This window comes from Nothobranchius furzeri, chromosome 13 (assembly GCF_043380555.1).
Source record: "Nothobranchius furzeri strain GRZ-AD chromosome 13, NfurGRZ-RIMD1, whole genome shotgun sequence".
NCBI lineage: Eukaryota > Metazoa > Chordata > Actinopteri > Cyprinodontiformes > Nothobranchiidae > Nothobranchius > Nothobranchius furzeri.
Window position 1 is genome coordinate 46,582,465 of NC_091753.1, and position 17,345 is coordinate 46,599,809.

General features: G+C 41.5%; 2 long non-coding RNA genes across 4 annotated transcripts; one reads left to right on the forward strand and one right to left on the reverse strand.

Annotated features, from left to right (window-relative positions):
- Positions 1-9,689: 9,689 nt before the first annotated feature.
- On the forward strand, positions 9,690-14,654 carry LOC139062400 (uncharacterized). Of its 3 annotated transcripts, XR_011515970.1 has the most exons (8): positions 9,690-10,957; positions 11,199-11,303; positions 11,480-11,527; positions 11,766-11,830; positions 12,372-12,569; positions 12,672-14,377; positions 14,446-14,507; positions 14,578-14,654. It is a non-coding gene; the product is annotated as an uncharacterized lncRNA (long non-coding RNA). The 3 variants fall into 3 exon arrangements; XR_011515968.1 differs by having other exon boundaries at positions 14,446-14,654; XR_011515969.1 differs by lacking the exon at positions 11,480-11,527 and having other exon boundaries at positions 14,446-14,654.
- A 206-nt stretch (positions 14,655-14,860) lies between these two features.
- LOC139062401 (uncharacterized) lies at positions 14,861-16,825 on the reverse strand. The gene is made up of 4 exons (XR_011515971.1): positions 16,300-16,825; positions 15,952-16,058; positions 15,357-15,465; positions 14,861-15,280 (listed from the first exon to the last, which is right to left on the reverse strand). It is a non-coding gene; the product is annotated as an uncharacterized lncRNA (long non-coding RNA).
- Positions 16,826-17,345: the final 520 nt, after the last annotated feature.

Below are 17,345 nucleotides of genomic sequence, written 5' to 3' on the forward strand. Positions count from 1 at the left end.
CTCTGCTGACTCTGTAGGAGCTACAGAACGAGCAATCGTCTACATCACCTAACAAGAACGTCACACTGGAAGGTGATTGTTTAACCTGGAAGGGATAAATGAAACAAAGCGTTGATTATAAATTGACATTTTAAGCGATTTAATTTAATTACTTATATTTTTGTTTCAGCCTTATTGCACAGCGAACGAAGGCAGCGGAAGAGTTGCATTGCTGTTGGACAATCAGGGGTGGGATATTCAGCTATCATAAATAATAATAAGTAAGACTTCAAATACTGACGACCCCCCCCCCCCCCCCCATTAATCAGGTAAAACTGCTTCCCAAAATAGATTCTCATTAGTTTTGATATAAAGTTGTCTGATAGAAAACGAAATGTTGCACCAGGGAAAACTGAAAGTCTGTGGTGTGTGTGTGCGGGTGTGTGTGTGCGGGTGTGTAATGAAGGGGGTGTCTGACTGCAGCAGATGTTGACGTTTTTCTCGAATAATTTGGAGGGAATTTTCATGAGCTGCGTAAAGCTACAGCTGGGTTACAGGTGGAGAGGGGGTGGAGGCGGGGGTGAGAAACCTTGGATTGCTCCAGGACAAAACCATGTGCGGATCTTAAAAATAAACACTAGAGAGTCAGATCTAAGGAGGTGGGCTGTGGAGAAGAAAAACAATTATCCAAATTATCACGGTGCTCATCTCATGGCCTGACAATCCCAGTCTGTCTGCACGCCGCAGCTGCCGACCTTCTGTATTTCCTTCATTTTCAATTTCAAGCTTGAATGCCGCCTCTGACCACATTCGACACATGCTCACACAAATTTTTTTTCTTCAAGCGTGAGCTCGACCCAGCTCTGTTTTAAAGCATGTGAATCAACATCAAGTAAAGGAGAATCAGAAAAAGAAAAGCTAGACATGCAGAGTGGCAATTACCTCAGCTCTTGGCAGGGATTCTAATTAAAACCAAACTTGTTTCCTTCAGTGAACAAACATGACAGGCGCTGAGCAGAGGAGCTTTTTTTTTTTTTTTTTACCCACTCTCGCCAAAATATTAAGTGAGTGCAGGTGCTGCAGGAATGTCTTTGAGGGAGGGGGCATGGCAGAGCTGACCTTTTTGTTTCTGCATTGTGACTTTGAGTTTGTTTACAGATTTGAGCGTACGTTTCCTCCGACTTCGGGCTGTTTGGTGAAACAGCAGCAGCTTGTCTTTGCACCTTTCTGGAGCGTCGCTTTAACAGAAAACTGGAGCAAAGGGAAATGATTGTTTCGTTGTTTGGGAGAGGCTGGGGGTGGATGGTCTAAGCAGGACCAGATGTGGGGCAGCTCCTGGGTCTGAGGCTCAGTAGTCCTGCTGGAGCCTCTGAAACATAAAAACTAATTTGAAGAAAGATGAAAACGGAAAGCAGAACTTGATTTCTGCTCAGGAGAAATCTCTGGGTTTGATCTGAAAGAGCCCCAAGCAGACGTCTGACTTCGCGGGGATCACTTTTGATATTTTAGAAGTCAAAAAGCGATTTTGTGTACCTTGCTACCGTGTAGTCAGATCAGCTAATGGATTTCCTCTTTTTAGGAAGTTTGTTGTCAAACGTGATTGAATTCATGCGACCTAATCACCGTGCCACCCCGCTGCCATAACCGCTGTTCATTATTCATTATTAGTGTCCCTTCGTGGCCGTAACTCATTCTCATTAGCGGCGCTGCACACTCAACCGGTTCCGCTCCTGGACATTAGCAGTCACTGTGGCGTGTCTTTCAGCCATCAGCAGGAATCAAAGGAATTGCAGGCCAGCAGAGCATGTGGGGTTTGATATTTTGACAACTTTCAATGGGTCAAACATGCCTCAACAGAGGGGTGATGGGAGGAAAGGGACACCTGGTCCAGCTCGACACCTTGGGCCAACCAGGTGTTCTGCCCCAGGATAACTGGCTAAAATGAGACCATGCTAAATAGACAAGTGCTCACAAACATCCAAGTAAACTCCTGGGTAACAAGACAGCATCTGAATGAATTATTTACTTGGACCTGAGGTGTTTCACTGTAAAATACTTTAAGTTGGAATCAAATAAGTACTTGTGGGCTATTTCTGCAGCCTAGATGCAATCACAAGTTGCACCGTGGAAACTAGGGCGTGCACCTGCCAACGAGGTAGACCCTGTAAAAACTGTTTAAAGCAACATGGAATACTAATCAAATTCTTCCCAATGTCTATCAAAAGCCAGATGTTAACAGCTGTTAGTTTTTTTATTTATATAAATAATTTCTTTAAAACAACACCTGTGTTTGCTTAGAGCTATTCTGAGACACTTTCCACTGGACTTGAATTATTTCTTACATTTCTCATTTTTTCTAAATAAAAATTACTCTCCCTAAACAAAACTTTTATTATTTTTCCCAAAAGAGAAATAAGTGAATTTTATACACCAATCTGCCCCCCCCCCCCCCCCCCCCCCCCCCACACACACACACACACACACACACACACACACACACACACACGATTCCCTCTCTGGCCTTGGATAAATGCTGGCGCTCCAGCTCACGTCTGCCTCTCACATTCCTCTGGAGTCCCGCATCGAAGGGCCAGGCGCCTTGGCACAGCGCTGACAGGGAATTTTCCACAGGTCGTCAGTGGAAGGGGGCACACAGGCCTACCTTTGTCTGGACCCGTGCTCGGCCTCCTCCTCTACACAAACACACACTCTCATATTTTGCATCGGCTGACACACAAAAGCAGTCACACACATGGCAATCGGTGGCAATAAGTTGGGTCCAGATGTTGGTATTTCAAGGCTAAAGCATATTTGTACATTCTGCTCTCAACCATCACACCTGGTAAAATAAACTGTTTGCGCTGTGACGTCATAGCAAAGATTTTAAACTGGCACTTGTCAGAACCCAAGTCCCGAAACCAGCCTCTCCCAGCTAGCCGACCTCCACCATGGACCACAACTCCCAGCATGCCCCTCGCAGCGATTCCCTCCACGTCGCACCTATGTCACAAACCGCGACTATATACGGAAGTTGCCTCCCCAGCTCACCACTCAGTCATCGTTTCTTCGGATCTATGATCAGAGTTTCCAAGCAACCGATCCATCTTACAAACTCTCAGCTCACAGTAAGTGTTCTTACTTACTTCTGGAAAACCCAGCATTTCCGTGTCACTTCATTGACGCTCGAACGCTCGGGGATTCCTAGATTAAACCGTGAGCCGGCGTTTCACCAACGCTATCACTTCCGCGTCTGTGAGACTACGTTCTCTACAAGCTCAACTCCCGTATCCAGCCGACCAGTCTGACAGCACTTGCTGTATGCTGTACCTAGATTCTCCACTAGAGTTCAGGAGACTGACTTTTTGAGGAATGTACTACTCCTGTAAAAGAGGTAGAGCTCACATATGACATTGTTGGCATTTTAGGGTTAAAGTTGCACCATAAGATTTGACATTTTCGTCTTGAGAAGCACTTTCTCGTGCAAAAACTGCAGAAGGGTGGCCTTAAATAATAAAGGCAGCATAATGTCATTCAGGATTAGTGGAGAAAGTCTAAATTAAATCTGTAAAATAATTGATTCATTAAAATAATTTCAGTTATTTTGATGTCTTTATCACAGAAGAACTGTAGTTTGTAACATTTATTATTATTTAAACAAATGGAAAAGAAATATGGAAACAAATAGAGTTGCTTTAATGGACGAACAATCCTGTGCGTGCCTGCCGTCAAGGTTAAAATGGTTGTCAGGTCTGACCTGGTGAGAAGGGCTCGGGGATTATTCCCATGTAAAGACAGAAGCTTTTCCCTCCAGTCCCTGCCTGTTACCCGCAGGGCCGCTCTGAGGCCCCCTGGTGGCAGGGTAATTAAAGCACCATAGCCCAGCCAAGCTGCAGTAACTCTCCCAAAGCCACAGAGAATGACTGGAGCCGTGGGAGCTCCTAATCCTGTTTGCGGCCATCGGGAACTACTTCAGTCCCTGCCGGAAGACGGGGAGGTCGGGGCGCTTGAACAATGGCCCAGCAGAGTGAGAGGGAACCAGGGAGGGTGGGAAGGCCTGAGAGGGGCAGCTAACCTGCATTCACCCTCGCCCCACGTCTCCTTCTGTTTTACCGCTTTTGTTGGTGAAAAACAATCTGCAGAGCCTCCTTTTTGCCCGAAACGTGTCGTGACATATCTGACAGACTCGACCTAATTTTTAAATCACACAGTTCACTAAACAGAAGAAAATCACCTCCATGAGTCACCCAGGCAAGTTTTCAGTTACGAGTGCTTCACAGATTGTATTTAAACTCAGCATCGTGGAAAGACGCACCATGGAGAAGAACTGTGTTGCATGTCAAATATTCTAACTGATTATATCTGATTTTAATTAGTCACCCTGAGATTTTCATGCAGGCTGAACATAAAACTAGTCTCCCAATCTCCAGCATTAGCTTCTGATAGAAAATAGAAGGATTAGAGAAGCCGGACAGATCTACATGGACTCACCCATCTTGGCTCTCAACGGGGAAGGCCGTGTTGTTGTTTTAACGTCCAGAAAACAGTAGAGAAGGTCTCAACAAGCATAAGCTAACCGTTAGCATTAACAACTCCACCACACAGCAGAACACCTCCAGGCTTGTGTTGTTTGTAGGGAGAAAACCTCAACGTAGCAAAGCAAGCAGAGCCAGTGGTAGATTTGTGTTGCTGTTAGTCATTCAGAGGTGAGGTGTCCAAATATCAGCTGATTTCTACATCCTCAAACAAGCGCACCAGAGCTTTCTTTTTTTAAGTCAGTTTGCAGAGAACAGTTTACAATTATTAGAGACCACTGCAAATCTATTAGAAATATGACTAAAGTTGATCTTTAAGGCATTAAGACCAGACTTTTGCACCAGATCAAACTGCATTTTAACGTATGAAATATCATCTAAACTGCTTCACTGCTAGTGCAGACAATGATCCCTAACCTTAGGAACACAGGGCTTCTCTCTCAAGGGTTCAGACCTGCCCCACCTTCTACTGAAAACTTAAAAAATCCTGTTGGAGTTCTTAATTAATAACCTCAGCAGGAGAAACAAAAACAGGACCACACATGTTTCTTGCATGCACTTGTGAGCTGATCCTGAATTTTCTCCAGTGCAAAGCAAAGACAGGACCGTGAACTACTGTGCAGAGTTTAGACAGGGCCAAGCAGTTTGCACTGTGTGTATAGGACCCAGAACTCTGCAGGGTTTAGACACAGCCAAGCAGACTGCAGTATGCAGGGCTGAGTATGGCATGAAGGACCAAGCACTTAACCAGTGTAGACAGGGCTGAACCACCTGCAAGGTGAAGACAAGGCCAAGCTAATTAAAGACAGGACCAAGAACTCTGCAGTGTTTAGACCAGGCCAAGCAACCAGACTGCAGCACGCTCAGCTGAGTATACTGCTTGAAGGACCAAACACTAAACAGGGTGTAGACAAGGGCACAGATAGGATTTTCAAACTGGGGGGGAACAAAGTTCCAATGTACCCTCTCCCCTAAACACACACACACGCACATACACAAACAATTGCCTTAACTAGAGCTCAGTCAGTTTGTGTAATTTCATCCAATGTTTTGCGTAAAAACTAACACTATTACATACGTGTTTGAAGCCGTTGTGCAATGGAACGCTGTTAACAAAGCTCTACCTTTTAACAAAGCTCTACCTGATCAACACTATCCAGATGAGTAATTTGTTATTCTCCCAATCGATTACTAACCAAAACTTCGTGCTTTATGCAAAACATGTTTTATTTAAATGTTAACTGATTTTCAGCATACCAATCTTTTAGTGCTGGGCAACAAATCGAAAATGTCTCGTTATCAAAATTTCTGACCCTAATCGAGATCATTTTTCCCATGTCAATAAATTTGATAATAAAATGAACAGATGTGTATAGGTTGGCAACGTTCGTGTCCCTTTAAGAAGCTGTACCACCTTGACGTAGCACACGTGACAGCCGCACCTGGTGGACAACTTTTGTTTCTGCGCATACCTGTAGTTATCGTCCATTTATCGTTATCGAGGTGAAATGGTAAATGGCCTGTATTTGATATTGCGCCTTCTAGAGTCCTGGAACCCCCCAAGGTGCTTTACAACACAATCAGTCATTCACCCATTCACACAAACATTCACACACTGGTGGGGATGAGCTACGATGTAGCCACAGCTGCCCTGGGGCGCACTGACAGAGGCGAGGCTGCCGAGCACAGGCGCCACCGGTCCCTCCGACCACCACCAGCAGGCAACGTGGGCTAAGTGTCTTGCCCAAGGACACAGCGACAGACTGAGCGGGGCTCGAACCTGCAACCTTCCGATTACGGGGCGAGCACTTAACTCCTTTGCCACCATTGCCCAATCCTCAATATATCGTGATATTGATTTTAGGCCATATCACTCAGCCCTACAATCTTTACAGAAAACATAAAAAGCCCTATGTAAAAAAAAAACTGCACATGAAATGTAATAAAAACAGTATTCACTTATCACTTAGAGCAGTGGTTCCCAAACGTTTCAGCATCTGACCAACAGATGATCCTTCTTACTTTTACATTATTTAGAATGTTTCATTATATTTGGAAAGTTTTAATGAATATATACACATATAAAGCTCTTTCTAAAATTTCTATTTAACTTTTATTTTTATGATTATGCATCGGCATCTGCCCCTTTTCACTGTTTTTTTTTACATTGTCGCTACGTCTGTCATGTGCTACGTCTGTCACGTTAGCGGTGTTTTTACAATCATGTCTACATCCATCACGTCCCAAAGAAGTTAAACCAACATCAAACCCAACGTTTGGAGCTTGTAAACTCCACACACCTCTCGTGCAGCACCGGCCGTCTGATGCTGCTGCAGCGTCAATCTTTCCGGCTGGATGAGTGAATTTCTTCATCAGAGTCAATATTCTGCTTCATAATCGGAGTCAGTCATGACCAGACAAAGTGATCAGTCAACAAAGACGCTTTCGCTTCATCCTGCGTCCCTTGCAGCAACCACTTTGGCACCTCTGGAGTCGGTGTTTGTTTACGTCATGCTGCATTCAATGTAATTGGGAAAAGGAGCTTCAAGCGCTTAACCTCCGATTTTGTTTTCTTTCTTGCCGTATAAGTGGAGGGGAAGGATTGGAGTCAATCTGAATCTGGGGGGGACAGATCTACCCCCGTCCCCCACCCTATCTGCGCACCTGGGTGTAGACAGGACCAAGCAGATAGAGGGTGTTGAGCTTTCTACTGGGTTTAGACATGGCCAACCAGACTGCAATATACAGGGCTGGTGCACGAAACAGGGTGTAGACAGGACCGTGACCTCTGCAGGGTGTAGACAGGACCGTGACCTCTGCAGGGTGTAGACAGGACCGTGTCGCTTCTGAGTGCAGACAGGACGGTGGGTGCAACAAACTCTTTAGGGAGTATTTTGACTAGTTTCCGACAAGGCTGCTGAAAGCTTTCCGCTGCGTCCAACTCAGCACAGGCAGCTCTCTGTGCTGAGTTTTCCGTGATGTTGCGTCCTCAGGGGTTAGGGACAGCGTTACGTCTCACAGTGACACCCTATTACAGCATGTGCACTAATAAATGCTCAGGAAACCACCGTTCAGACGCCACACCTCCGTCTGCAACAAATATAAACAGGTGCAAATCAGAGCCCAACCAAGATCTTGAGTGAATTAAAACTCTTTGTTTCTGTTAGTTTTATTATTTCTGGTTTTTACAGAACGAGGATGTTTTCAGAGAGCCGATCTAACGTCTCAACATTTCACTGGGATAAGTTCTTCCAGGCAGCTTTGTTGTAAAACATTTTGGGGATTTTTCTTACTTTTCTGATGACAAGTTTGTACCGTAGTTAACATGCTTGGTGGAAATCATTTATGCAGCAACTTATGACAAACATTGAGTCTTTTTTTTCCCTTCTTTTGGAGGCACTGATCTCATTTGGTTCAGCCAGAACAAACAAACACCACTTAAGACATATTTTACTTCAGATGTCCCTGATGTTTGTCTTGAATTTCATTATCAAATGCTGGTTTTCATTGAGTACAAAGCAAACTGACTTTAACACATCTTAAAACTTCATTTTACTACTTCTTTATACTTTATTTTACACCTTAAATATCTGAACATGAGAGGTAAAGATAACTTTCTTTGGGAGTACGTTGCTAGCTTCACAACACATCAAAGGTGAAGGAGAAAAACAGATTGGGATATTCTTAATCCTGCACACTCGGGTTATTTTTGGTCATTACATTTATTCCAACACCTCTGAGCTCAACGTTAAATCCAGAGTAATAAACTGAAACTAATTGCTTTCATTGAACCATAATGAACTACATCTCTCATTTGCGTTGTTTATGACGCATTTTGTTGCTCTTTTGAGAGTTAAATTACTCACTTCAAGAGCAAATAAACCTCAATCACGATGCTTGTATTCTACTGACGCAGAGCTCGCTTGGCAGGGATCTCTTGTTCTCTGGTCCAAGAAATGAGCCACATGCGGTGCGTCTGCAGCTTGGAGAAGGAACCTGATGGAGGGAGTTTGGAAGGCAGGTTGGCCCGAGCAGCTCGTCTCTCTAGCGTCACACGTTTCTCTGACACTCAGAAGGAAAGCACGTGCTCACCAGAGGAGTCGAACCAGGAGAGCGGTGTACACAACAGGGTCCCGTTGTTCCTGCAGCCGAGGGCACATACTGCATGACTAACATTTTAGTCTCAGCGCTTTATCTGAACCCCCCAGCGAAACGTTAAAGGTGTCGAATAATCTTTTAATCAATACATATGCAGTGGTGCCTAGTAGGAATGAATACCTTCTAAGTCGTACTCAGTGAGAAATCTCATGTGCCTAAAAAGCTTCCTGAAGGAAGAACAAATCACCTGGAGGAGGAAGTAGCTTCAGTTTTAAGAGTTTTAAGATTCAGCCAAGCAACTTTTTTTTTTAACCAAAAAATAAAACAAAATTTGACAAAAAAAGAGGATTTTTTTCTTTCTTAGAAAAAAATTTGCAGTGATGATGAAGATCTGAAATAATTTCTGGATCTGAAAGCCTGACAAAAAAATATTTTTTCCACAGCCAGGTACAACTGAAAGTAACGAGAGCAGTGTCACTGATGCCAAAACCTTTTCTGAGTGCAATTTTTAAAATATTGTAATGCATCATGTTCAAGGCAGCTGTTTGACCTAGGAAAACCAAGGTCAGCTGTAGGACATCAAAATGATTTTCTGTTCTATATTCAGTGGCGGAGCTTGATATGTGCAACATGTGCGGCCGAACAGGGCGGCAGTCTGTAGGGGGCGGCATTTAATTTCTTTTTTTTTTTTTTTAATTTTTAATTTTTTTTCTTCCATCAACCGATACATCAACAAAACATAGAAATCACATGTTCTTCATAATAATAATAGTGATTAGTGATGATAATAATAATAATGTTTCTGTAATAAAAGCACAACAAAGTCATTGTTTGCGTTTATATTGGGATTTTATTGCGCCCCCTTGTGTCCGCCGCGCCTCTGTAGTGCGCTCTATAGCGCCCTTTATCAGGTGGGGGGCGGAGGGATCTCGGAGAGTGATGATGGAGGGATACAGGTACCGTTTCACATATCACCGCTCACAAACATAATGGAGAAGAAGCGGTCGAAGCCATCTGGTGCCCAATTTCGGAAAAAAAGAAAAGAAGAGGAGGGGAAACGAGGAAAAGATGCAGGTATGCATCTCTTTATTATTTAGTTGGTATTTTTCCCGCCTGTCCCCCAACTTATTGATTACCTAACCTCTCTAATCTGAACGTTTTGCATGGTGCTATGATGATCCCTTCAAATGTCTTTTGCTAGCTTCTTATGTTGCATGCATTTAGAACTACTTCCAACCGCTAGCTTTTTCTTTGTCACATGAGCTTTTATGAAAAGCTAAGAGTGGAAAACCGAAAGGCTGATAACCAAACGCTATCAAATTAAAATTAGTCTTTGAGTATTTTGCTGAAATACATTGACGGCGGGCGGCAGGTCTCGCGCCGGCGCCATTCGCCTTTCTATTTGGACTCGGGAAATGAGCTACGTATATTATTTACCCCACGAAAAACGGAGCGGCAGCGGGCCGCTGGAGGTGCCCTGCTAGTAAGATCCCGTTTATACTGTAAACTGCCATAAAATAAAAACTATAATAGCCAGAGCGGTCTTTTTTAGCTGAAAGTTGAGACTGTCTCGCCTTTCAGCACTGTACAAGTCGATGATGTCATCGTGTTGCGTTAAGTGTGCTGCACAGCACACCGCGGCTATGTTAACTCACAGTGACCAAGAAGCAGTGTGGGAGAGTTAAAGAATTTAACCAGTTAAAATGGATTCATGGATATTTAATCAATAGTTGTGTATGGGATTAGATTTGTGCCAATAGGATCAAGAAAAACACTTTGGAGAGCAAACAAATTTTAAGACACTGAGAGAAAAAACCTTGGTTTCAAAAGAAAAACTTACGATCTGAATCAGATTCTTAAAATGATCAAGAAAATCACTGTGACGGTCAAACAAAAATTAAGAAATTGACAGAACAAAAATATTGACTAAAGGAAAAAAACATGTTTCAAAAGTAAAACTTACTATCTGAATAAACTTCTTAAAATGAGTAACAAAGTATGTTTCCTTTTTCTGTTTGCCTCTATGTGTTTTTGTTATCAATTTCCTTAGTTTTGTTCTTGCTGCTCAGAGCTTTGCTCTCACTTCCAGATTTGCACTTACACTGTCTGGCTTTCTCCTTTGCAATCCCTGAGTTTTTGGTTGCAATTCTGACACAACCCTTTCGGGTGGGCGGGACTTCTGAGAAGTCCTCTACCATAGGACAGTGGTTTCTCTTGAGTGATAGTTCAGTGACCTGGAAGTGATGTAGCCTCCAAGACATTTTTTTTTTCCCACCTGGTCAACACCATGAATTTTGAGCCCCAAACAGGTTATTTCTGCTGTCTGTGGTGTCTACTGAGGATCTAAAGTGAGTATTGATAATATATTTTATCTTTTCTTAGTTCATCTGTAAGTTAAGCCACTTTTTAAGTTGGTTTTAACCAGATGCTAGCTCACTAGCTAGCTGCTAAGCAAGCCATTGTGCTAGCCTCAGGACAATGGACTATTGTTCCAGAGAGACGTATTAAAAACTCATCTTAACATATTCATTACTGGTTTCATGGAATTAATTATTGCAGTTTATGTTAATAAGTTTGCTAATTTTTCAGGAACCTGTGGAACATCAGAGACTTTGCAGCTACTGGAGCTAACCTGTGTACTGCTATTGCTACAGAGGAAGCAGCAGAAAGCTGAGCTAACAGGCTGTTTTGCAGGTAAATGCTCTTTTAGTGGAACTGCAGGATTTTTATGGTATAACTCAGACAGAATCTACATGAGCTATTGTGGGAAGACATTTAAACTACATTTACATACAGATACATGTATTTTTTTATTCCATGTTACTTGGACGGGCTAAACAAGTTCATAGTTCTGCCTGCTCCTTTTTCAGTGAAACGAATGGATTTTATGATGTAACTCTGACTGAATAATTATCTAAGTGAGTATGTTTGATAATACATTTCTTTCCAGTATACAGATATGACATTTGTTTGTCAGAACAAGACAAATCAGATTCAATGTGCTTTCTGTCACGTGCTCTGTATTCTCCATGAAAAGAATGTTATCCAGGACAGATAATCAATAATGAGTTAAATACATGCTTTTAATTAATTTTTACATAAAATCTATATTTTTGTCTAAAAGCTATTTTTTATTTATTTATTCTTTCTTTTCAGATTGAAAACTGCTGCATTGCATTACAATGGAAGTGCTACACAGCCACATGCATCAACTGCAGCTGGTGAGCTAAGACACACCATAGTGTACACAAAGTACACTGCAGACAAGGGATGTAAGAAAATATCAATATGACAATATATCGCGATGTATTTTCCCAGTAATATTGTATCGATATTCTCGAACTCTGTCTCTAAAATATCGATATGGCAATATATCGTGATATTTTTTCCTGAGATATTACATCCATTTTCAAAAGCAGTGTATCTAATTTTTGGAAGAATTTACATGCAAACATTTGTGTATTTTCTTTGTTTTTGGTGCATTTTAAATGTGGCCCGCTAGTTGGCAGCAGTGTGCATTGGGTTTTGTTTCCACCATTGAAATTTAAATCTCGCTATTATGGTTCAGAAACTCAAGTTATATATGTTAAGTATCAGTTTGGACTGTTTATTGAATATTCCAACAATAAATTCTGTCAAAAATACACATCCCTACTGCAGACCAATCCCACCTCATGTAGTTCATATGCTGTATAATAAACCCACAGTGATGGTTATGGATAAATATCTGTACTAATGGTAATCTTTTTCCATTGTTTCCAGTTGACAAGCATATGGACCTATTGTTCGAGTCCGTGGTGGTGGATGCTCTATCATATCAGGAGTCGGTGGTGGTGGATGCTCTACCATATCAGGAGTCTGACTAAGTACCTGTGCCTGAACCTCTCTGTGTCTAGTTCAAAAGACCTGAAAGACCTGCTGTAAGCAGGCACAGGATAATATTTTAAAAGAACCTGTAAGGTGAGCAACACAACACAATATAAATCTTTATTATTATTGTACGCTGTACAGTTAGAATAAACTTGCATGCTCAGAAGCCACGTATGATTACATCGCCTACAGGTTGCCTGATGCTGAACTTCGGGCAGCTGCGTGCTCAGTGGAACAACCGCCTGTGGGAGGAGTCGTTGTGTTGCTGTTAGGAGTAGGGTTGTCACGGTAACCGGTATAGCGGTAAACCCCGGTAAAAAAGTTGACAATAAAAATAACCGTCCAGTTTTTAAAAAACTATATTATCTCGGTGGGTTTACCGTGGCCGCGGTTTCGGCGCGATGACCCTTACCAGCCACCGTCGCTTCAGCTGAAGTTCCCGCGGCGCGCACACGCACTTTTTAATTTGCAACGGCACCAAAACTTTGAAGCTGAAATAATGGCCGAAGGAGGCGACGGCAGCGCCCAGGACATCCATCAGCCCTCAAAGAAGACTAAATCGGAAGTATGGGCATATTTTGGATTTCTGAAAAATGCTGAGGGACAGTTAATAGAAGACGGCTATCCCGTTTGCAGAACGTGCAGGAAACAAGTGTCTGCAAAAGGCAGCAACACTTCAAATCTCATGGCACATCTGCGTGACGATCACCCACGTCTCTACAGCCAGTGCAAGGTAAGATAACATTAGCATTTTAGCTGAAATGCATGACGTGAGGACTTTTGGTTGAGGGAGAATGCAACGAGTCACTATATACTGCAGCCGCAGCGTCCTCTGCCAGCATTTAAACCGTGTCACGGACACCCTGTTGCTGGATGAAGCATCTTATTTGTTGATGATGAAGAGAAATATACAATTAGTTCCTTGTCATTGATTTGTTTACTTATTCAATGCCATTTATACTTGAACATTTGGATTTGATTACATAGTGTAGTAGTTATTTTAGTAATTTGTTTAAAGTGGCTATTTATTTTAAATACATATTTTTTAAGGTTGACTTGTACAGTGCTCAAGTCAAGTGTGGACTGGAGTTTTAGATTTTCATTTTGATAATGAAGAAAACAAGTATATGAGAAAACAAGTGGTGTTTCTTTGATTTGTTTACATATTGTTTATGTTTTGAATGTTTGGATTTGTATAATTTAAACCTGCACTGACTACTGTAACAAGTTCCAGAAAAATAAGCTATTTGTTCCTTTACTTGTGAAAAGTTGCACTTTTGCTAAGGCTTTGTGTTATTTTAGGTTTAATAAACACTGTTAAACCTTTTCAAAACTATTTCAGTTTGTGTAGAACAGGACTATCAATGCTTTCTGAACATATGCAACACCGTTTAAAAAATACCGCGATAATACCGAAAACCGTGATAATTTTGGTCACAATAACCGTGAGGTTAAATTTTCATACCGTGACAACCCTAGTTAGGAGTTTGGGTCGGAGTCCTGGGTTTGTGTTCCCTTTAATCTCTTCATTAGCCTTGCTAGTCACCATTGCAGAGCACCATGGAGAGGCTTACCTGAAAACTCTTCTCATGGGGCAGGCACATCCTCACACACCTGTAACCCCATCCTTGAATAAAAGCTGGTAGCTGGTCACTCATCAGAGTGTTTTAACCCATATCTAGCCCATGACTCTGCCGTTTTTCAAACTTACGTTCTCATGTTCTATGCAGATCTATGGGAATTCTTTCCTTGAAGCTCCTGATCACACAACCATACTGGCAGTCGGCTTACCCACTACCTTCTGCTCACCCGCTTGCTACTCATGCTGTCATTCTCCCAGACTTCTGGTTGTTTCGCCACCATTCTGCTGTCTCCCGTCTGCGCTACAATTTTAGACCGTAAGTACCTAAACTTTTCCTTTTGTAAGTCATTCTTTAGTCATTACTAACACTCAATTTTACCTCAGGGCCTTCTGATCTTTAAACACTAAAACCTGTGGCTCCATCTCTGTGGCGTTTCTCAGACTCTGTAAGCTACCTGCACAGTCTAAGAAAACCCTGACCTGTTGCCTCTTACTAACCTCTGCTCTTCCTCGCAGAAGCTTCTGGTTCCTGATCTCCAGCAGTTACCTCTTCAGTCATCCGTCAAACATTTTAATAAACTGTTTTTAGCTCATTTGTCTCCTGAGTTTCTCTGCATGAAGGTCAGGTTGTTGCAAAAATCATGACATCAGCAATTACTTTGCACCACTCTGTTAAACAGCTGATATTAATTTCAAGTGTATCTTTAAAAATACATTGAATGTCAAAGTGAATGAAAGGCATCCATTCAGCTTTCGGTGTCTAATGCAGGATTTTATGGACAGGCACCAAAACAGGAAATTTATAAATTGAGATTTATTTACTAAATCAGGTAAACCGTAATAAAACACTAATGTTTAAAGTCCGGAGGAGGGAGGAAGGCTTTATAGCAGGGGTATTCAATTCTAGTCCTGGATGGCTGGTATCCAGCACGTTTTAGTTGTTTCCCTGCTCCAACACACTTGAATCAGTGGTTGAATTACCTGTGCAGCAGCTCTGCAGAAGCCTGTTAATTATCTGCTGACTGAAATCAGGTGTATTGAAACAGAGTTAAAACTAAAACGTGCTGGATACCGGCCCTCCAGGCCCAGAAGTAAATACTCCTGCTTTATAGGCACAGAGAACTCCCATCAGGATCCTGGAGACGGCACAAAGAGATGACGACATGAGTGTGCCCTCCCAGATCACACCAACACCACCTGACCACATGGAGAAATGTGTCTGTAAGAAAGAAAAACTGGTGATGTAAGAGATTAAACAAAAACTACGAACAAAATCAATTTTACAGTTGTTTAACCTGCTGAGCATCGTCTCCCCAAAGAGCTGCACAAAGGTGCAACTGGCTCAGAACCAGGGTGCTCCGTTATGCAGGTGGTCACCTCCTCCTGCTGACACCCGAGGATTACCTACAACAAAGGGAAAACTGATATCAATAAGGAAATAATTAAATCAGAGCTAAAAGTTTAATTTTAGTGTGACGTTTGAGATTGTGGGAAATAAATGTGGACATTATGATTTTCTATTGTGGGATCAGTACCTTGGGCGTTTCTCTGTAGCAACATTTTGTCTGGCTGACAATGAAGTAAAAAAGTCACCAGTTGAGGCAGAGTTAGACTACATTACTCCAGCTAAGCTAAATGTAGCTAAAATAGACACTAGTCACCAGACTATGGTTACTATAGATTTACTAGAGAGTTACATCATATAATCCATTCATTTCACTGAAAAAGGAGCAGGCAGAACTATGAACTTGTTTAGCCCGTCCAAGTAACATGGAATAAAAAATACATGTATCTGTATGTAAATGTAGTTTAAAAGTCTTCCCACAATAGCTCATGTAAATTCTGAGTTATACCATAAAAGTCCTGCAGTTCCACTAAAAGAGTATTTACCTGCAAAACAGCCTGTTAGCTCAGCTTTCTGCTGCTTCCTCTGTAGCAAGTTAGCAGTACACAGGTTAGCTCTAATAGCTGCAAAGTCTCTGATGTTCCACAGGTTCCTGAAAAATTAGCAAACTTATTAACATAAACCGCAATAATTTATTCCATGAAACCAGTAATGAATATGTTAAGATGAGTTTTTAATACGTCTCTCTGGAACAATAGTCCATTGTCCTGAGGCTAGCACAATGGCTTGCTTAGCAGCTAGCTAGTGAGCTAGCGTCTGGTTAAAACCAACTTAAAAAGTGGCTTAACTTACAGATGAACTAAGAAAAGATAAAATATATTATCAATACTCACTTTAGATCCTCAGTAGACACCACAGACAGCAGAAATAACCTGTTTGGGGCTCAAAATTCATGTTGTTGACCAGGTGGAAAAAAATGTCTTGGAGGCTACATCACTTCCAGGTCACTGAACTATCACTCAAGAGAAACCACTGTCCTATGGGAGAGGACTTCTCAGAAGTCCCGCCCACCCGAAAGGGTTGTGTCAGAATTGCAACCAAAAACTCAGGGATTGCAAAGGAGAAAGCCAGACAGTGTAAGTGCAAATCTGGTAGTGAGAGCAAAGCTCTGAGCAGCAAGAACAAAACTAAGGAAATTGATAACAAAAACACATAGAGGCAAACAGAAAAAGGAAACATACTTTGTTACTCATTTTAAGAAGTTTATTCAGATAGTATGTTTTACTTTTGAAACATGTTTTTTTCCTTTAGTCAATATTTTTGTTCTGTCAATTTCTTAATTTTTGTTTGACCGTCAAAGTGTTTTTCTTGATCATTTTAAGAATCTGATTCAGATCGTAAGTTTTTCTTTTGAAACCAAGGTTTTTTCTCTCAATGTCTTAAAATTTGTTTGCACTCCAAAGTGTTTTTCTTGATCCTATTGGCACAAATCTAATCCCATAGTTGTGGCTCCTCTTGTCATTTAGTTTTTGTGTGCCGGAGACATTTGCTGAATAAGGAAATAAAAACTTAAAATGACAAAAAAAATTAGGGAAAAACACTTGTTTTGTATTTTATCAATTATTAATGATTAATAGATTGTTGGTGTTTTAACTTTTGGTAAAGGAAAACACACAATTTCCAGGCAGCCCCAGTCTGGAGAAGTGATGGTGACATCAGCCGTTAAAAATAAATAATACTCTGAGGTTTTTATTAATAATTTCTACTTTTACTTGAGTATTTCTCTAACAGCAGTACTTTTACTTGTAAATGAGTAATATTTTAGCAATGTAACAGTACTTGTACTTGAGTACAGATTTTCAGAATTCTTTCCACCACTGCTGAAAACTGTAAATGCTCATTGTAACATGTTAATTAAAATGCTAAAGCAACAGACGTG